Source organism: Schistocerca serialis, chromosome 2, assembly GCF_023864345.2.
Source record: "Schistocerca serialis cubense isolate TAMUIC-IGC-003099 chromosome 2, iqSchSeri2.2, whole genome shotgun sequence".
Taxonomy (NCBI): domain Eukaryota; kingdom Metazoa; phylum Arthropoda; class Insecta; order Orthoptera; family Acrididae; genus Schistocerca; species Schistocerca serialis.
Window position 1 is genome coordinate 804,814,591 of NC_064639.1, and position 19,598 is coordinate 804,834,188.

A 19,598-nucleotide genomic window follows, 5' to 3' on the forward strand; every position below is an offset into this window, starting at 1 on the left:
ACTCTTCATTGAGGAGCTGCAACCGGGGCTGAGTTCCACCTACTCTTCAGCACGGTCAAAATGGCAGGGCTCGTCCGGGATTTGAACCCGGGACCTCCTGCACCCAAAGCAGGAATCATACCCCTAGACCAACGAGCCACCTGGCTGGAGCAGTCAAGTTAATCCCAAGTAGTGGGCCTCACAGGGAACACAAACTTTCACGCGAATTCGCAAGATAAACGCTTTCTGCAGGCAGCACTCACCACTGATGAGAAGAATATTAAAGGCAACGAATAAAAAGCGAAATAACTTCATCGAGCACTGCTTATGAACAGCCGGCAGTGCCTCAGTTTCGGTATGTGGTTTCTCAGGGTTAAGAGAAGGCGAATGCACTAAACAAAAGAACATCGGGAAACCAAGCACCAACTCATAACGAAAAGATTGCACAATATACTGCAAGCAAAACTTCCAGAAGACGGATACTGAAGACGCCGCAGACAAAAGAATTATTCTATGCAGTAACGATTATCTAGGAAGCGTGAATTGCATGTGCTGCTCCACCACACAACTTCTTTTGATACTGTTTTACTTATTCTAAATTTTCATTACCTGATCGTCTCTAAAATACTGTGCGGTTATCACCTGGTTTCCAACAGCGATAGTAGTAAGTAAGTCGACTACAAAGTCTTTCAAAGTAGGTCAGACACAAAAAAAAAAAAAAAAATTTCGGAGCTGCGTGTAGCTCATGTCATTCTGCTTTCAATCGTGAATCTCCGGCTGGGAGTAGTGGCGTACTTCTGTAATCCAAGCTTCTGGGAGGCCGTTGTGTGGGAGAGATCTGGAAACAACTACAGATTCGACCGTTCCACGAGCTCAGGAACGGCCGCGAGGCCTTCATCGAGCTCTGCAGGTCGACAGATGATAGTGTGGAAATTTCGGCAAGCGGTGGCTAAGGGTAAAGAGAAGCCAAACGCACTAAACACAAGAAAGTCGGGTTACCGAAGCACACCACTCATAACGAAAAGATTGCGGAATGCATTGCGAAAGCAAAACTTCGAGAAGACCAACTCTGAAGCCATCGGCGAGCTAGGAATTATTCCGCACAAGAAGCGATCATGTAGGAAGAGCGAGCCGAGGCTGTCGCTCGACCACACAATAAATTTTTGCTTAATCCCAATTTGCAGTACCGGTTCGACACTAGAATACTGCGCCTTGGTTCTTCCAAAAGCGATAGTAATAAGCACGTCGACTGCAGTGTCATTTGGGGTAGTGAGTCAGACATGGAGAGGATATGGGGCGGGTGGAATATGCAACGACAGGGGCATTGCAGGGCGGCCGCCGGCTCCTTGCGCTGTGGCGCACCGGTGCCGGCGGCGGCCTGGCTGGGCTGCTGGTGCCTCCATGTAGAGCTGCCGCCGAGCCCAGGCAAAGTGCCGCTAACGAAGCGATTGCCTTTGGTGACATCTTTTGCAATAACGACTGCGCGAATCGACGGTATCTCGTAAGGAAGGAAAGAGCAGCAGCTGCCGCCGAGCCCAGGCGCCGTGCCGAACACGCAGAAGGTCCCCGGCTCGATTGCGGGCGGAAACCCGTTTTCGTCGCACTCAGCAAGACACTTGCTACGATCTCTACTGTGTTCATTTAAATCAACTTCAAACGTTCCATCAGCAGGGTGCACATGGCTCAAATGAAACATGAAACGGTTTCAGAACTGGTTGTCGGATTTTAGCGCTGACTTGGAGGCCTGGAAATGCGCGAAACAGCCGCCGCCATGCGATCTCTACTGTGTTTGCCGCCGAGCCCAGGCAAAGTGCCGCTAACGAAGCGATTGCCTTTGGTGACATCTTTTGCAATAACGACTGCGCGAATCGACGGTATCTCGTAAGGAAGGAAAGAGCAGCAGCTGCCGCCGAGCCCAGGCGCCGTGCCGAACACGCAGAAGGTCCCCGGCTCGATTGCGGGCGGAAACCCGTTTTCGTCGCACTCAGCAAGACACTTGCTACGATCTCTACTGTGTTCATTTAAATCAACTTCAAACGTTCCATCAGCAGGGTGCACATGGCTCAAATGAAACATGAAACGGTTTCAGAACTGGTTGTCGGATTTTAGCGCTGACTTGGAGGCCTGGAAATGCGCGAAACAGCCGCCGCCATGCGATTTGTTACCACACCGTTGTACAAAACGCAAGGGCTCGTCCGGGATTTGAACCCGGGACCTCCTGCACCCGAAGCAGGAATCATACCCCTAGACCAACGAGCCTATTCGTTCCGAAAACGCACTGCATGTGAATGACGCCACCTTTGATGGCCTCACCATGTAGGGCTGCAGCTCAGCCAGCGTTCTCCCTGTCTGTCGCGGTTGGATTGTTTCCATCGACGTCTTTTACTACAGGAACTTCACGAATCGGAGGGAGCTCGTAGCCGATGCCCTTGCTAACACAGAAGAGAAACTGTTGCTATTACGAGTCTCCGGGTGGTACATGAAAATGACAGTTGTTTCCGTGGTGTAGCGGTTATCACGTCTGCTTTACACGCAGAAGGTCCCCGGTTCGATCCCGGGCGGGAACACAACAATTTTAATCTACATTTCGGATTTCATTTCCGAGATGACCTCACGTCCGCGTATGCAGAGACAAGCAATGTTGTATGCTAGACGGATAGGGCGTCATTTTACTGTCAAATACTGTTGCTCTCTTATTGCACCGGTATTTGGTAACTGAGAACGCCCCTAGCTCCATTATGGCAGGCAAAATTTATAATCCGGTTCTTCAGGGCTACTTCAAGTGCGCTTGCTACTGGCTTTCCTGAGCTCACCCTACTCGCCTTGTCACAGCTCTGTCAAAGTGTGATGCAAACTAATAATGAGAAACTCTTAGCCACGCTCAATCTTACATGCCACCCCTTGGTTGTTGCCGTCGCTAGTAAGATGAGGGTAGACTGTCGCACAATTAAGCTGAATCTCCACTCACGGTGCACATATCCCGCAAAGACAACCTTGTTTTCCGTTGCATGCAAAATTACCGTCTGCCTTTCTACCGAATTCCACCTACGTACTTTACTGGTGCCGCATTCTTGTTATATCCACGTGCTATAACAGGCGTCAACTCTTCATTGAGGAGCTGCAACCGGGGCTGAGTTCCACCTACTCTTCAGCACGGTCAAAATGGCAGGGCTCGTCCGGGATTTGAACCCGGGACCTCCTGCACCCAAAGCAGGAATCATACCCCTAGACCAACGAGCCACCTGGCTGGAGCAGTCAAGTTAATCCCAAGTAGTGGGCCTCACAGGGAACACAAACTTTCACGCGAATTCGCAAGATAAACGCTTTCTGCAGGCAGCACTCACCACTGATGAGAAGAATATTAAAGGCAACGAATAAAAAGCGAAATAACTTCATCGAGCACTGCTTATGAACAGCCGGCAGTGCCTCAGTTTCGGTATGTGGTTTCTCAGGGTTAAGAGAAGGCGAATGCACTAAACAAAAGAACATCGGGAAACCAAGCACCAACTCATAACGAAAAGATTGCACAATATACTGCAAGCAAAACTTCCAGAAGACGGATACTGAAGACGCCGCAGACAAAAGAATTATTCTATGCAGTAACGATTATCTAGGAAGCGTGAATTGCATGTGCTGCTCCACCACACAACTTCTTTTGATACTGTTTTACTTATTCTAAATTTTCATTACCTGATCGTCTCTAAAATACTGTGCGGTTATCACCTGGTTTCCAACAGCGATAGTAGTAAGTAAGTCGACTACAAAGTCTTTCAAAGTAGGTCAGACACAAAAAAAAAAAAAAAAAAAATTTCGGAGCTGCGTGTAAATCATGTCATTCTGCTTTCAATCGTGAATCTCCGGCTGGGAGTAGTGGCGTACTTCTGTAATCCAAGCTTCTGGGAGGCCGTTGTGTGGGAGAGATCTGGAAACAACTACAGATTCGACCGTTCCACGAGCTCAGGAACGGCCGCGAGGCCTTCATCGAGCTCTGCAGGTCGACAGATGATAGTGTGGAAATTTCGGCAAGCGGTGGCTAAGGGTTAAGAGAAGCCAAACGCACTAAACACAAGAAAGTCGGGTAACCGAAGCACACCACTCATAACGAAAAGATTGCGGAATGCATTGCGAAAGCAAAACTTCGAGAAGACCAACTCTGAAGCCATCGGCGAGCTAGGAATTATTCCGCACAAGAAGCGATCATGTAGGAAGAGCGAGCCGAGGCTGTCGCTCGACCACACAATAAATTTTTGCTTAATCCCAATTTGCAGTACCGGTTCGACACTAGAATACTGCGCCTTGGTTCTTCCAAAAGCGATAGTAATAAGCACGTCGACTGCAGTGTCATTTGGGGTAGTGAGTCAGACATGGAGAGGATATGTGGCGGGTGGAATATGCAACGACAGGGGCATTGCAGGGCGGCCGCCGGCTCCTTGCGCTGTGGCGCACCGGTGCCGGCGGCGGCCTGGCTGGGCTGCTGGTGCCTCCATGTAGAGCTGCCGCCGGGCCCAGGCAAAGTGCCGCTAACGAAGCGATTGCCTTTGGTGACATCTTTTGCAATAACGACTGCGCGAATCGACGGTATCTCGTAAGGAAGGAAAGAGCAGCAGCTGCCGCCGAGCCCAGGCGCCGTGCCGAACACGCAGAAGGTCCCCGGCTCGATTGCGGGCGGAAACCCGTTTTCGTCGCACTCAGCAAGACACTTGCTACGATCTCTACTGTGTTCATTTAAATCAACTTCAAACGTTCCATCAGCAGGGTGCACATGGCTCAAATGAAACATGAAACGGTTTCAGAACTGGTTGTCGGATTTTAGCGCTGACTTGGAGGCCTGGAAATGCGCGAAACAGCCGCCGCCATGCGATCTCTACTGTGTTTGCCGCCGAGCCCAGGCAAAGTGCCGCTAACGAAGCGATTGCCTTTGGTGACATCTTTTGCAATAACGACTGCGCGAATCGACGGTATCTCGTAAGGAAGGAAAGAGCAGCAGCTGCCGCCGAGCCCAGGCGCCGTGCCGAACACGCAGAAGGTCCCCGGCTCGATTGCGGGCGGAAACCCGTTTTCGTCGCACTCAGCAAGACACTTGCTACGATCTCTACTGTGTTCATTTAAATCAACTTCAAACGTTCCATCAGCAGGGTGCACATGGCTCAAATGAAACATGAAACGGTTTCAGAACTGGTTGTCGGATTTTAGCGCTGACTTGGAGGCCTGGAAATGCGCGAAACAGCCGCCGCCATGCGATTTGTTACCACACCGTTGTACAAAACGCAAGGGCTCGTCCGGGATTTGAACCCGGGACCTCCTGCACCCGAAGCAGGAATCATACCCCTAGACCAACGAGCCTATTCGTTCCGAAAACGCACTGCATGTGAATGACGCCACCTTTGATGGCCTCACCATGTAGGGCTGCAGCTCAGCCAGCGTTCTCCCTGTCTGTCGCGGTTGGATTGTTTCCATCGACGTCTTTTACTACAGGAACTTCACGAATCGGAGGGAGCTCGTAGCCGATGCCCTTGCTAACACAGAAGAGAAACTGTTGCTATTACGAGTCTCCGGGTGGTACATGAAAATGACAGTTGTTTCCGTGGTGTAGCGGTTATCACGTCTGCTTTACACGCAGAAGGTCCCCGGTTCGATCCCGGGCGGGAACACAACAATTTTAATCTACATTTCGGATTTCATTTCCGAGATGACCTCACGTCCGCGTATGCAGAGACAAGCAATGTTGTATGCTAGACGGATAGGGCGTCATTTTACTGTCAAATACTGTTGCTCTCTTATTGCACCGGTATTTGGTAACTGAGAACGCCCCTAGCTCCATTATGGCAGGCAAAATTTATAATCCGGTTCTTCAGGGCTACTTCAAGTGCGCTTGCTACTGGCTTTCCTGAGCTCACCCTACTCGCCTTGTCACAGCTCTGTCAAAGTGTGATGCAAACTAATAATGAGAAACTCTTAGCCACGCTCAATCTTACATGCCACCCCTTGGTTGTTGCCGTCGCTAGTAAGATGAGGGTAGACTGTCGCACAATTAAGCTGAATCTCCACTCACGGTGCACATATCCCGCAAAGACAACCTTGTTTTCCGTTGCATGCAAAATTACCGTCTGCCTTTCTACCGAATTCCACCTACGTACTTTACTGGTGCCGCATTCTTGTTATATCCACGTGCTATAACAGGCGTCAACTCTTCATTGAGGAGCTGCAACCGGGGCTGAGTTCCACCTACTCTTCAGCACGGTCAAAATGGCAGGGCTCGTCCGGGATTTGAACCCGGGACCTCCTGCACCCAAAGCAGGAATCATACCCCTAGACCAACGAGCCACCTGGCTGGAGCAGTCAAGTTAATCCCAAGTAGTGGGCCTCACAGGGAACACAAACTTTCACGCGAATTCGCAAGATAAACGCTTTCTGCAGGCAGCACTCACCACTGATGAGAAGAATATTAAAGGCAACGAATAAAAAGCGAAATAACTTCATCGAGCACTGCTTATGAACAGCCGGCAGTGCCTCAGTTTCGGTATGTGGTTTCTCAGGGTTAAGAGAAGGCGAATGCACTAAACAAAAGAACATCGGGAAACCAAGCACCAACTCATAACGAAAAGATTGCACAATATACTGCAAGCAAAACTTCCAGAAGACGGATACTGAAGACGCCGCAGACAAAAGAATTATTCTATGCAGTAACGATTATCTAGGAAGCGTGAATTGCATGTGCTGCTCCACCACACAACTTCTTTTGATACTGTTTTACTTATTCTAAATTTTCATTACCTGATCGTCTCTAAAATACTGTGCGGTTATCACCTGGTTTCCAACAGCGATAGTAGTAAGTAAGTCGACTACAAAGTCTTTCAAAGTAGGTCAGACACAAAAAAAAAAAAAAAAAAAATTTCGGAGCTGCGTGTAAATCATGTCATTCTGCTTTCAATCGTGAATCTCCGGCTGGGAGTAGTGGCGTACTTCTGTAATCCAAGCTTCTGGGAGGCCGTTGTGTGGGAGAGATCTGGAAACAACTACAGATTCGACCGTTCCACGAGCTCAGGAACGGCCGCGAGGCCTTCATCGAGCTCTGCAGGTCGACAGATGATAGTGTGGAAATTTCGGCAAGCGGTGGCTAAGGGTTAAGAGAAGCCAAACGCACTAAACACAAGAAAGTCGGGTAACCGAAGCACACCACTCATAACGAAAAGATTGCGGAATGCATTGCGAAAGCAAAACTTCGAGAAGACCAACTCTGAAGCCATCGGCGAGCTAGGAATTATTCCGCACAAGAAGCGATCATGTAGGAAGAGCGAGCCGAGGCTGTCGCTCGACCACACAATAAATTTTTGCTTAATCCCAATTTGCAGTACCGGTTCGACACTAGAATACTGCGCCTTGGTTCTTCCAAAAGCGATAGTAATAAGCACGTCGACTGCAGTGTCATTTGGGGTAGTGAGTCAGACATGGAGAGGATATGTGGCGGGTGGAATATGCAACGACAGGGGCATTGCAGGGCGGCCGCCGGCTCCTTGCGCTGTGGCGCACCGGTGCCGGCGGCGGCCTGGCTGGGCTGCTGGTGCCTCCATGTAGAGCTGCCGCCGGGCCCAGGCAAAGTGCCGCTAACGAAGCGATTGCCTTTGGTGACATCTTTTGCAATAACGACTGCGCGAATCGACGGTATCTCGTAAGGAAGGAAAGAGCAGCAGCTGCCGCCGAGCCCAGGCGCCGTGCCGAACACGCAGAAGGTCCCCGGCTCGATTGCGGGCGGAAACCCGTTTTCGTCGCACTCAGCAAGACACTTGCTACGATCTCTACTGTGTTCATTTAAATCAACTTCAAACGTTCCATCAGCAGGGTGCACATGGCTCAAATGAAACATGAAACGGTTTCAGAACTGGTTGTCGGATTTTAGCGCTGACTTGGAGGCCTGGAAATGCGCGAAACAGCCGCCGCCATGCGATCTCTACTGTGTTTGCCGCCGAGCCCAGGCAAAGTGCCGCTAACGAAGCGATTGCCTTTGGTGACATCTTTTGCAATAACGACTGCGCGAATCGACGGTATCTCGTAAGGAAGGAAAGAGCAGCAGCTGCCGCCGAGCCCAGGCGCCGTGCCGAACACGCAGAAGGTCCCCGGCTCGATTGCGGGCGGAAACCCGTTTTCGTCGCACTCAGCAAGACACTTGCTACGATCTCTACTGTGTTCATTTAAATCAACTTCAAACGTTCCATCAGCAGGGTGCACATGGCTCAAATGAAACATGAAACGGTTTCAGAACTGGTTGTCGGATTTTAGCGCTGACTTGGAGGCCTGGAAATGCGCGAAACAGCCGCCGCCATGCGATTTGTTACCACACCGTTGTACAAAACGCAAGGGCTCGTCCGGGATTTGAACCCGGGACCTCCTGCACCCAAAGCAGGAATCATACCCCTAGACCAACGAGCCTATTCGTTCCGAAAACGCACTGCATGTGAATGACGCCACCTTTGATGGCCTCACCATGTAGGGCTGCAGCTCAGCCAGCGTTCTCCCTGTCTGTCGCGGTTGGATTGTTTCCATCGACGTCTTTTACTACAGGAACTTCACGAATCGGAGGGAGCTCGTAGCCGATGCCCTTGCTAACACAGAAGAGAAACTGTTGCTATTACGAGTCTCCGGGTGGTACATGAAAATGACCGTTGTTTCCGTGGTGTAGCGGTTATCACGTCTGCTTTACACGCAGAAGGTCCCCGGTTCGATCCCGGGCGGGAACACAACAATTTTAATCTACATTTCGGATTTCATTTCCGAGATGACCTCACGTCCGCGTATGCAGAGACAAGCAATGTTGTATGCTAGACGGATAGGGCGTCATTTTACTGTCAAATACTGTTGCTCTCTTATTGCACCGGTATTTGGTAACTGAGAACGCCCCTAGCTCCATTATGGCTGGCAAAATTTATAATCCGGTTCTTCAGGGCTACTTCAAGTGCGCTTGCTACTGGCTTTCCTGAGCTCACCCTACTCGCCTTGTCACAGCTCTGTCAAAGTGTGATGCAAACTAATAATGAGAAACTCTTAGCCACGCTCAATCTTACATGCCACCCCTTGGTTGTTGCCGTCGCTAGTAAGATGAGGGTAGACTGTCGCACAATTAAGCTGAATCTCCACTCACGGTGCACATATCCCGCAAAGACAACCTTGTTTTCCGTTGCATGCAAAATTACCGTCTGCCTTTCTACCGAATTCCACCTACGTACTTTACTGGTGCCGCATTCTTGTTATATCCACGTGCTATAACAGGCGTCAACTCTTCATTGAGGAGCTGCAACCGGGGCTGAGTTCCACCTACTCTTCAGCACGGTCAAAATGGCAGGGCTCGTCCGGGATTTGAACCCGGGACCTCCTGCACCCAAAGCAGGAATCATACCCCTAGACCAACGAGCCACCTGGCTGGAGCAGTCAAGTTAATCCCAAGTAGTGGGCCTCACAGGGAACACAAACTTTCACGCGAATTCGCAAGATAAACGCTTTCTGCAGGCAGCAATCACCACTGATGAGAAGAATATTAAAGGCAACGAATAAAAAGCGAAATAACTTCATCGAGCACTGCTTATGAACAGCCGGCAGTGCCTCAGTTTCGGTATGTGGTTTCTCAGGGTTAAGAGAAGGCGAATGCACTAAACAAAAGAACATCGGGAAACCAAGCACCAACTCATAACGAAAAGATTGCACAATATACTGCAAGCAAAACTTCCAGAAGACGGATACTGAAGACGCCGGAGACAAAAGAATTATTCTATGCAGTAACGATTATCTAGGAAGCGTGAATTGCATGTGCTGCTCCACCACACAACTTCTTTTGATACTGTTTTACTTATTCTAAATTTTCATTACCTGATCGTCTCTAAAATACTGTGCGGTTATCACCTGGTTTCCAACAGCGATAGTAGTAAGTAAGTCGACTACAAAGTCTTTCAAAGTAGGTCAGACACAAAAAAAAAAAAAAAAAAATTTCGGAGCTGCGTGTAGCTCATGTCATTCTGCTTTCAATCGTGAATCTCCGGCTGGGAGTAGTGGCGTACTTCTGTAATCCAAGCTTCTGGGAGGCCGTTGTGTGGGAGAGATCTGGAAACAACTACAGATTCGACCGTTCCACGAGCTCAGGAACGGCCGCGAGGCCTTCATCGAGCTCTGCAGGTCGACAGATGATAGTGTGGAAATTTCGGCAAGCGGTGGCTAAGGGTAAAGAGAAGCCAAACGCACTAAACACAAGAAAGTCGGGTAACCGAAGCACACCACTCATAACGAAAAGATTGCGGAATGCATTGCGAAAGCAAAACTTCGAGAAGACCAACTCTGAAGCCATCGGCGAGCTAGGAATTATTCCGCACAAGAAGCGATCATGTAGGAAGAGCGAGCCGAGGCTGTCGCTCGACCACACAATAAATTTTTGCTTAATCCCAATTTGCAGTACCGGTTCGACACTAGAATACTGCGCCTTGGTTCTTCCAAAAGCGATAGTAATAAGCACGTCGACTGCAGTGTCATTTGGGGTAGTGAGTCAGACATGGAGAGGATATGGGGCGGGTGGAATATGCAACGACAGGGGCATTGCAGGGCGGCCGCCGGCTCCTTGCGCTGTGGCGCACCGGTGCCGGCGGCGGCCTGGCTGGGCTGCTGGTGCCTCCATGTAGAGCTGCCGCCGGGCCCAGGCAAAGTGCCGCTAACGAAGCGATTGCCTTTGGTGACATCTTTTGCAATAACGACTGCGCGAATCGACGGTATCTCGTAAGGAAGGAAAGAGCAGCAGCTGCCGCCGAGCCCAGGCGCCGTGCCGAACACGCAGAAGGTCCCCGGCTCGATTGCGGGCGGAAACCCGTTTTCGTCGCACTCAGCAAGACACTTGCTACGATCTCTACTGTGTTCATTTAAATCAACTTCAAACGTTCCATCAGCAGGGTGCACATGGCTCAAATGAAACATGAAACGGTTTCAGAACTGGTTGTCGGATTTTAGCGCTGACTTGGAGGCCTGGAAATGCGCGAAACAGCCGCCGCCATGCGATCTCTACTGTGTTTGCCGCCGAGCCCAGGCAAAGTGCCGCTAACGAAGCGATTGCCTTTGGTGACATCTTTTGCAATAACGACTGCGCGAATCGACGGTATCTCGTAAGGAAGGAAAGAGCAGCAGCTGCCGCCGAGCCCAGGCGCCGTGCCGAACACGCAGAAGGTCCCCGGCTCGATTGCGGGCGGAAACCCGTTTTCGTCGCACTCAGCAAGACACTTGCTACGATCTCTACTGTGTTCATTTAAATCAACTTCAAACGTTCCATCAGCAGGGTGCACATGGCTCAAATGAAACATGAAACGGTTTCAGAACTGGTTGTCGGATTTTAGCGCTGACTTGGAGGCCTGGAAATGCGCGAAACAGCCGCCGCCATGCGATCTCTACTGTGTTTGCCGCCGAGCCCAGGCAAAGTGCCGCTAACGAAGCGATTGCCTTTGGTGACATCTTTTGCAATAACGACTGCGCGAATCGACGGTATCTCGTAAGGAAGGAAAGAGCAGCAGCTGCCGCCGAGCCCAGGCGCCGTGCCGAACACGCAGAAGGTCCCCGGCTCGATTGCGGGCGGAAACCCGTTTTCGTCGCACTCAGCAAGACACTTGCTACGATCTCTACTGTGTTCATTTAAATCAACTTCAAACGTTCCATCAGCAGGGTGCACATGGCTCAAATGAAACGGTTTCAGAACTGGTTGTCGGATTTTAGCGCTGACTTGGAGGCCTGGAAATGCGCGAAACAGCCGCCGCCATGCGATCTCTACTGTGTTTGCCGCCGAGCCCAGGCAAAGTGCCGCTAACGAAGCGATTGCCTTTGGTGACATCTTTTGCAATAACGACTGCGCGAATCGACGGTATCTCGTAAGGAAGGAAAGAGCAGCAGCTGCCGCCGAGCCCAGGCGCCGTGCCGAACACGCAGAAGGTCCCCGGCTCGATTGCGGGCGGAAACCCGTTTTCGTCGCACTCAGCAAGACACTTGCTACGATCTCTACTGTGTTCATTTAAATCAACTTCAAACGTTCCATCAGCAGGGTGCACATGGCTCAAATGAAACATGAAACGGTTTCAGAACTGGTTGTCGGATTTTAGCGCTGACTTGGAGGCCTGGAAATGCGCGAAACAGCCGCCGCCATGCGATTTGTTACCACACCGTTGTACAAAACGCAAGGGCTCGTCCGGGATTTGAACCCGGGACCTCCTGCACCCGAAGCAGGAATCATACCCCTAGACCAACGAGCCTATTCGTTCCGAAAACGCACTGCATGTGAATGACGCCACCTTTGATGGCCTCACCATGTAGGGCTGCAGCTCAGCCAGCGTTCTCCCTGTCTGTCGCGGTTGGATTGTTTCCATCGACGTCTTTTACTACAGGAACTTCACGAATCGGAGGGAGCTCGTAGCCGATGCCCTTGCTAACACAGAAGAGAAACTGTTGCTATTACGAGTCTCCGGGTGGTACATGAAAATGACCGTTGTTTCCGTGGTGTAGCGGTTATCACGTCTGCTTTACACGCAGAAGGTCCCCGGTTCGATCCCGGGCGGGAACACAACAATTTTAACCTACATTTCGGATTTCATTTCCGAGATGACCTCACGTCCGCGTATGCAGAGACAAGCAATGTTGTATGCTAGACGGATAGGGCGTCATTTTACTGTCAAATACTGTTGCTCTCTTATTGCACCGGTATTTGGTAACTGAGAACGCCCCTAGCTCCATTATGGCAGGCAAAATTTATAATCCGGTTCTTCAGGGCTACTTCAAGTGCGCTTGCTACTGGCTTTCCTGAGCTCACCCTACTCGCCTTGTCACAGCTCTGTCAAAGTGTGATGCAAACTAATAATGAGAAACTCTTAGCCACGCTCAATCTTACATGCCACCCCTTGGTTGTTGCCGTCGCTAGTAAGATGAGGGTAGACTGTCGCACAATTAAGCTGAATCTCCACTCACGGTGCACATATCCCGCAAAGACAACCTTGTTTTCCGTTGCATGCAAAATTACCGTCTGCCTTTCTACCGAATTCCACCTACGTACTTTACTGGTGCCGCATTCTTGTTATATCCACGTGCTATAACAGGCGTCAACTCTTCATTGAGGAGCTGCAACCGGGGCTGAGTTCCACCTACTCTTCAGCACGGTCAAAATGGCAGGGCTCGTCCGGGATTTGAACCCGGGACCTCCTGCACCCAAAGCAGGAATCATACCCCTAGACCAACGAGCCACCTGGCTGGAGCAGTCAAGTTAATCCCAAGTAGTGGGCCTCACAGGGAACACAAACTTTCACGCGAATTCGCAAGATAAACGCTTTCTGCAGGCAGCACTCACCACTGATGAGAAGAATATTAAAGGCAACGAATAAAAAGCGAAATAACTTCATCGAGCACTGCTTATGAACAGCCGGCAGTGCCTCAGTTTCGGTATGTGGTTTCTCAGGGTTAAGAGAAGGCGAATGCACTAAACAAAAGAACATCGGGAAACCAAGCACCAACTCATAACGAAAAGATTGCACAATATACTGCAAGCAAAACTTCCAGAAGACGGATACTGAAGACGCCGCAGACAAAAGAATTATTCTATGCAGTAACGATTATCTAGGAAGCGTGAATTGCATGTGCTGCTCCACCACACAACTTCTTTTGATACTGTTTTACTTATTCTAAATTTTCATTACCTGATCGTCTCTAAAATACTGTGCGGTTATCACCTGGTTTCCAACAGCGATAGTAGTAAGTAAGTCGACTACAAAGTCTTTCAAAGTAGGTCAGACACAAAAAAAAAAAAAAAAAAATTTCGGAGCTGCGTGTAGCTCATGTCATTCTGCTTTCAATCGTGAATCTCCGGCTGGGAGTAGTGGCGTACTTCTGTAATCCAAGCTTCTGGGAGGCCGTTGTGTGGGAGAGATCTGGAAACAACTACAGATTCGACCGTTCCACGAGCTCAGGAACGGCCGCGAGGCCTTCATCGAGCTCTGCAGGTCGACAGATGATAGTGTGGAAATTTCGGCAAGCGGTGGCTAAGGGTTAAGAGAAGCCAAACGCACTAAACACAAGAAAGTCGGGTAACCGAAGCACACCACTCATAACGAAAAGATTGCGGAATGCATTGCGAAAGCAAAACTTCGAGAAGACCAACTCTGAAGCCATCGGCGAGCTAGGAATTATTCCGCACAAGAAGCGATCATGTAGGAAGAGCGAGCCGAGGCTGTCGCTCGACCACACAATAAATTTTTGCTTAATCCCAATTTGCAGTACCGGTTCGACACTAGAATACTGCGCCTTGGTTCTTCCAAAAGCGATAGTAATACGCACGTCGACTGCAGTGTCATTTTGGGTAGTGAGTCAGACATGGAGAGGATATGAGGCGGGTGGAATATGCAACGACAGGGGCATTGCAGGGCGGCCGCCGGCTCCTTGCGCTGTGGCGCACCGGTGCCGGCGGCGGCCTGGCTGGGCTGCTGGTGCCTCCATGTAGAGCTGCCGCCGGGCCCAGGCAAAGTGCCGCTAACGAAGCGATTGCCTTTGGTGACATCTTTTGCAATAACGACTGCGCGAATCGACGGTATCTCGTAAGGAAGGAAAGAGCAGCAGCTGCCGCCGAGCCCAGGCGCCGTGCCGAACACGCAGAAGGTCCCCGGCTCGATTGCGGGCGGAAACCCGTTTTCGTCGCACTCAGCAAGACACTTGCTACGATCTCTACTGTGTTCATTTAAATCAACTTCAAACGTTCCATCAGCAGGGTGCACATGGCTCAAATGAAACATGAAACGGTTTCAGAACTGGTTGTCGGATTTTAGCGCTGACTTGGAGGCCTGGAAATGCGCGAAACAGCCGCCGCCATGCGATCTCTACTGTGTTTGCCGCCGAGCCCAGGCAAAGTGCCGCTAACGAAGCGATTGCCTTTGGTGACATCTTTTGCAATAACGACTGCGCGAATCGACGGTATCTCGTAAGGAAGGAAAGAGCAGCAGCTGCCGCCGAGCCCAGGCGCCGTGCCGAACACGCAGAAGGTCCCCGGCTCGATTGCGGGCGGAAACCCGTTTTCGTCGCACTCAGCAAGACACTTGCTACGATCTCTACTGTGTTCATTTAAATCAACTTCAAACGTTCCATCAGCAGGGTGCACATGGCTCAAATGAAACATGAAACGGTTTCAGAACTGGTTGTCGGATTTTAGCGCTGACTTGGAGGCCTGGAAATGCGCGAAACAGCCGCCGCCATGCGATCTCTACTGTGTTTGCCGCCGAGCCCAGGCAAAGTGCCGCTAACGAAGCGATTGCCTTTGGTGACATCTTTTGCAATAACGACTGCGCGAATCGACGGTATCTCGTAAGGAAGGAAAGAGCAGCAGCTGCCGCCGAGCCCAGGCGCCGTGCCGAACACGCAGAAGGTCCCCGGCTCGATTGCGGGCGGAAACCCGTTTTCGTCGCACTCAGCTAGACACTTGCTACGATCTCTACTGTGTTCATTTAAATCAACTTCAAACGTTCCATCAGCAGGGTGCACATGGCTCAAATGAAACATGAAACGGTTTCAGAACTGGTTGTCGGATTTTAGCGCTGACTTGGAGGCCTGGAAATGCGCGAAACAGCCGCCGCCATGCGATCTCTACTGTGTTTGCCGCCGAGCCCAGGCAAAGTGCCGCTAACGAAGCGATTGCCTTTGGTGACATCTTTTGCAATAACGACTGCGCGAATCGACGGTATCTCGTAAGGAAGGAAAGAGCAGCAGCTGCCGCCGAGCCCAGGCGCCGTGCCGAACACGCAGAAGGTCCCCGGCTCGATTGCGGGCGGAAACCCGTTTTCGTCGCACTCAGCTAGACACTTGCTACGATCTCTACTGTGTTCATTTAAATCAACTTCAAACGTTCCATCAGCAGGGTGCACATGGCTCAAATGAAACGGTTTCAGAACTGGTTGTCGGATTTTAGCGCTGACTTGGAGGCCTGGAAATGCGCGAAACAGCCGCCGCCATGCGATCTCTACTGTGTTTGCCGCCGAGCCCAGGCAAAGTGCCGCTAACGAAGCGATTGCCTTTGGTGACATCTTTTGCAATAACGACTGCGCGAATCGACGGTATCTCGTAAGGAAGGAAAGAGCAGCAGCTGCCGCCGAGCCCAGGCGCCGTGCCGAACACGCAGAAGGTCCCCGGCTCGATTGCGGGCGGAAACCCGTTTTCGTCGCACTCAGCAAGACACTTGCTACGATCTCTACTGTGTTCATTTAAATCAACTTCAAACGTTCCATCAGCAGGGTGCACATGGCTCAAATGAAACATGAAACGGTTTCAGAACTGGTTGTCGGATTTTAGCGCTGACTTGGAGGCCTGGAAATGCGCGAAACAGCCGCCGCCATGCGATTTGTTACCACACCGTTGTACAAAACGCAAGGGCTCGTCCGGGATTTGAACCCGGGACCTCCTGCACCCGAAGCAGGAATCATACCCCTAGACCAACGAGCCTATTCGTTCCGAAAACGCACTGCATGTGAATGACGCCACCTTTGATGGCCTCACCATGTAGGGCTGCAGCTCAGCCAGCGTTCTCCCTGTCTGTCGCGGTTGGATTGTTTCCATCGACGTCTTTTACTACAGGAACTTCACGAATCGGAGGGAGCTCGTAGCCGATGCCCTTGCTAACACAGAAGAGAAACTGTTGCTATTACGAGTCTCCGGGTGGTACATGAAAATGACCGTTGTTTCCGTGGTGTAGCGGTTATCACGTCTGCTTTACACGCAGAAGGTCCCCGGTTCGATCCCGGGCGGGAACACAACAATTTTAACCTACATTTCGGATTTCATTTCCGAGATGACCTCACGTCCGCGTATGCAGAGACAAGCAATGTTGTATGCTAGACGGATAGGGCGTCATTTTACTGTCAAATACTGTTGCTCTCTTATTGCACCGGTATTTGGTAACTGAGAACGCCCCTAGCTCCATTATGGCAGGCAAAATTTATAATCCGGTTCTTCAGGGCTACTTCAAGTGCGCTTGCTACTGGCTTTCCTGAGCTCACCCTACTCGCCTTGTCACAGCTCTGTCAAAGTGTGATGCAAACTAATAATGAGAAACTCTTAGCCACGCTCAATCTTACATGCCACCCCTTGGTTGTTGCCGTCGCTAGTAAGATGAGGGTAGACTGTCGCACAATTAAGCTGAATCTCCACTCACGGTGCACATATCCCGCAAAGACAACCTTGTTTTCCGTTGCATGCAAAATTACCGTCTGCCTTTCTACCGAATTCCACCTACGTACTTTACTGGTGCCGCATTCTTGTTATATCCACGTGCTATAACAGGCGTCAACTCTTCATTGAGGAGCTGCAACCGGGGCTGAGTTCCACCTACTCTTCAGCACGGTCAAAATGGCAGGGCTCGTCCGGGATTTGAACCCGGGACCTCCTGCACCCAAAGCAGGAATCATACCCCTAGACCAACGAGCCACCTGGCTGGAGCAGTCAAGTTAATCCCAAGTAGTGGGCCTCACAGGGAACACAAACTTTCACGCGAATTCGCAAGATAAACGCTTTCTGCAGGCAGCACTCACCACTGATGAGAAGAATATTAAAGGCAACGAATAAAAAGCGAAATAACTTCATCGAGCACTGCTTATGAACAGCCGGCAGTGCCTCAGTTTCGGTATGTGGTTTCTCAGGGTTAAGAGAAGGCGAATGCACTAAACAAAAGAACATCGGGAAACCAAGCACCAACTCATAACGAAAAGATTGCACAATATACTGCAAGCAAAACTTCCAGAAGACGGATACTGAAGACGCCGCAGACAAAAGAATTATTCTATGCAGTAACGATTATCTAGGAAGCGTGAATTGCATGTGCTGCTCCACCACACAACTTCTTTTGATACTGTTTTACTTATTCTAAATTTTCATTACCTGATCGTCTCTAAAATACTGTGCGGTTATCACCTGGTTTCCAACAGCGATAGTAGTAAGTAAGTCGACTACAAAGTCTTTCAAAGTAGGTCAGACACAAAAAAAAAAAATAAATTTCGGAGCTGCGTGTAGCTCATGTCATTCTGCTTTCAATCGTGAATCTCCGGCTGGGAGTAGTGGCGTACTTCTGTAATCCAAGCTTCTGGGAGGCCGTTGTGTGGGAGAGATCTGGAAACAACTACAGATTCGACCGTTCCACGAGCTCAGGAACGGCCGCGAGGCCTTCATCGAGCTCTGCAGGTCGACAGATGATAGTGTGGAAATTTCGGCAAGCGGTGGCTAAGGGTTAAGAGAAGCCAAACGCACTAAACACAAGAAAGTCGGGTAACCGAAGCACACCACTCATAACGAAAAGATTGCGGAATGCATTGCGAAAGCAAAACTTCGAGAAGACCAACTCTGAAGCCATCGGCGAGCTAGGAATTATTCCGCACAAGAAGCGATCATGTAGGAAGAGCGAGCCGAGGCTGTCGCTCGACCACACAATAAATTTTTGCTTAATCCCAATTTGCAGTACCGGTTCGACACTAGAATACTGCGCCTTGGTTCTTCCAAAAGCGATAGTAATACGCACGTCGACTGCAGTGTCATTTTGGGTAGTGAGTCAGACATGGAGAGGATATGAGGCGGGTGGAATATGCAACGACAGGGGCATTGCAGGGCGGCCGCCGGCTCCTTGCGCTGTGGCGCACCGGTGCCGGCGGCGGCCTGGCTGGGCTGCTGGTGCCTCCATGTAGAGCTGCCGCCGAGCCCAGGCAAAGTGCCGCTAACGAAGCGATTGCCTTTGGTGACATCTTTTGCAATAACGACTGCGCGAATCGACGGTATCTCGTAAGGAAGGAAAGAGCAGCAGCTGCCGCCGAGCCCAGGCGCCGTGCCGAACACGCAGAAGGTCCCCGGCTCGATTGCGGGCGGAAACCCGTTTTCGTCGCACTCAGCAAGACACTTGCTACGATCTCTACTGTGTTCATTTAAATCAACTTCAAACGTTCCATCAGCAGGGTGCACATGGCTCAAATGAAACATGAAACGGTTTCAGAACTGGTTGTCGGATTTTAGCGCTGACTTGGAGGCCTGGAAATGCGCGAAACAGCCGCCGCCACGCGATTTGTTACCACACCGTTGTACATAACGCAAGGGCTCGTCCGGGATTTGAACCCGGGACCTCCTGCACACGAAGCAGGAATCATACCCCTAGACCAACGAGCCTATTCGTTCCGAAAACGCACTGCATGTGAATGACGCCACCTTTGATGGCCTCACCATGTAGGGCTGCAGCTCAGCCAGCGTTCTCCCTGTCTGTCGCGGTTAGATTGTTTCCATCGACGTCTTTTACTACAGGAACTTCACGAATCGGAGGGAGCTCGTAGCCGATGCCCTTGCTAACACAGAAGAGAAACTGTTGCTATTACGAGTCTCCGGGTGGTACATGAAAATGACCGTTGTTTCCGTGGTGTAGCGGTTATCACGTCTGCTTTACACGCAGAAGGTCCCCGGTTCGATCCCGGGCGGGAACACAACAATTTTAATCTACATTTCGGATTTCATTTCCGAGATGACCTCACGTCCGCGTATGCAGAGACAAGCAATGTTGTATGCTAGACGGATAGGGCGTCATTTTACTGTCAAATACTGTTGCTCTCTTATTG

At 50.6% G+C, this 19,598-nt stretch overlaps 18 non-coding genes across 18 annotated transcripts; 6 read left to right on the plus strand and 12 right to left on the minus strand.

The window, feature by feature from the left end:
- Window positions 1-66: 66 nt before the first annotated feature.
- On the minus strand, window positions 67-138 carry Trnap-ugg (transfer RNA proline (anticodon UGG)). The gene has a single exon. It is a non-coding gene; the product is annotated as a tRNA-Pro (tRNA).
- A 2,028-nt stretch (window positions 139-2,166) lies between these two features.
- Trnap-cgg (transfer RNA proline (anticodon CGG)) lies at window positions 2,167-2,238 on the minus strand. Its single transcript has one exon. It is a non-coding gene; the product is annotated as a tRNA-Pro (tRNA).
- Window positions 2,239-2,473: 235 nt separating this feature from the next.
- Window positions 2,474-2,546, plus strand: Trnav-uac (transfer RNA valine (anticodon UAC)). The gene has a single exon. It is a non-coding gene; the product is annotated as a tRNA-Val (tRNA).
- Window positions 2,547-3,147: 601 nt separating this feature from the next.
- Trnap-ugg (transfer RNA proline (anticodon UGG)) lies at window positions 3,148-3,219 on the minus strand. Its single transcript has one exon. It is a non-coding gene; the product is annotated as a tRNA-Pro (tRNA).
- A 2,031-nt stretch (window positions 3,220-5,250) lies between these two features.
- Trnap-cgg (transfer RNA proline (anticodon CGG)) lies at window positions 5,251-5,322 on the minus strand. Its single transcript has one exon. It is a non-coding gene; the product is annotated as a tRNA-Pro (tRNA).
- Window positions 5,323-5,557: 235 nt separating this feature from the next.
- On the plus strand, window positions 5,558-5,630 carry Trnav-uac (transfer RNA valine (anticodon UAC)). Its single transcript has one exon. It is a non-coding gene; the product is annotated as a tRNA-Val (tRNA).
- A 601-nt stretch (window positions 5,631-6,231) lies between these two features.
- Trnap-ugg (transfer RNA proline (anticodon UGG)) lies at window positions 6,232-6,303 on the minus strand. Its single transcript has one exon. It is a non-coding gene; the product is annotated as a tRNA-Pro (tRNA).
- A 2,031-nt stretch (window positions 6,304-8,334) lies between these two features.
- Window positions 8,335-8,406, minus strand: Trnap-ugg (transfer RNA proline (anticodon UGG)). Its single transcript has one exon. It is a non-coding gene; the product is annotated as a tRNA-Pro (tRNA).
- Window positions 8,407-8,641: 235 nt separating this feature from the next.
- On the plus strand, window positions 8,642-8,714 carry Trnav-uac (transfer RNA valine (anticodon UAC)). The gene has a single exon. It is a non-coding gene; the product is annotated as a tRNA-Val (tRNA).
- Window positions 8,715-9,315: 601 nt separating this feature from the next.
- Trnap-ugg (transfer RNA proline (anticodon UGG)) lies at window positions 9,316-9,387 on the minus strand. Its single transcript has one exon. It is a non-coding gene; the product is annotated as a tRNA-Pro (tRNA).
- A 2,783-nt stretch (window positions 9,388-12,170) lies between these two features.
- Window positions 12,171-12,242, minus strand: Trnap-cgg (transfer RNA proline (anticodon CGG)). Its single transcript has one exon. It is a non-coding gene; the product is annotated as a tRNA-Pro (tRNA).
- Window positions 12,243-12,477: 235 nt separating this feature from the next.
- On the plus strand, window positions 12,478-12,550 carry Trnav-uac (transfer RNA valine (anticodon UAC)). Its single transcript has one exon. It is a non-coding gene; the product is annotated as a tRNA-Val (tRNA).
- Window positions 12,551-13,151: 601 nt separating this feature from the next.
- On the minus strand, window positions 13,152-13,223 carry Trnap-ugg (transfer RNA proline (anticodon UGG)). Its single transcript has one exon. It is a non-coding gene; the product is annotated as a tRNA-Pro (tRNA).
- A 3,163-nt stretch (window positions 13,224-16,386) lies between these two features.
- On the minus strand, window positions 16,387-16,458 carry Trnap-cgg (transfer RNA proline (anticodon CGG)). Its single transcript has one exon. It is a non-coding gene; the product is annotated as a tRNA-Pro (tRNA).
- A 235-nt stretch (window positions 16,459-16,693) lies between these two features.
- Trnav-uac (transfer RNA valine (anticodon UAC)) lies at window positions 16,694-16,766 on the plus strand. The gene has a single exon. It is a non-coding gene; the product is annotated as a tRNA-Val (tRNA).
- Window positions 16,767-17,367: 601 nt separating this feature from the next.
- On the minus strand, window positions 17,368-17,439 carry Trnap-ugg (transfer RNA proline (anticodon UGG)). Its single transcript has one exon. It is a non-coding gene; the product is annotated as a tRNA-Pro (tRNA).
- A 1,647-nt stretch (window positions 17,440-19,086) lies between these two features.
- Trnat-cgu (transfer RNA threonine (anticodon CGU)) lies at window positions 19,087-19,158 on the minus strand. The gene has a single exon. It is a non-coding gene; the product is annotated as a tRNA-Thr (tRNA).
- Window positions 19,159-19,393: 235 nt separating this feature from the next.
- Window positions 19,394-19,466, plus strand: Trnav-uac (transfer RNA valine (anticodon UAC)). The gene has a single exon. It is a non-coding gene; the product is annotated as a tRNA-Val (tRNA).
- The last annotated feature ends 132 nt before the right edge of the window (window positions 19,467-19,598 follow it).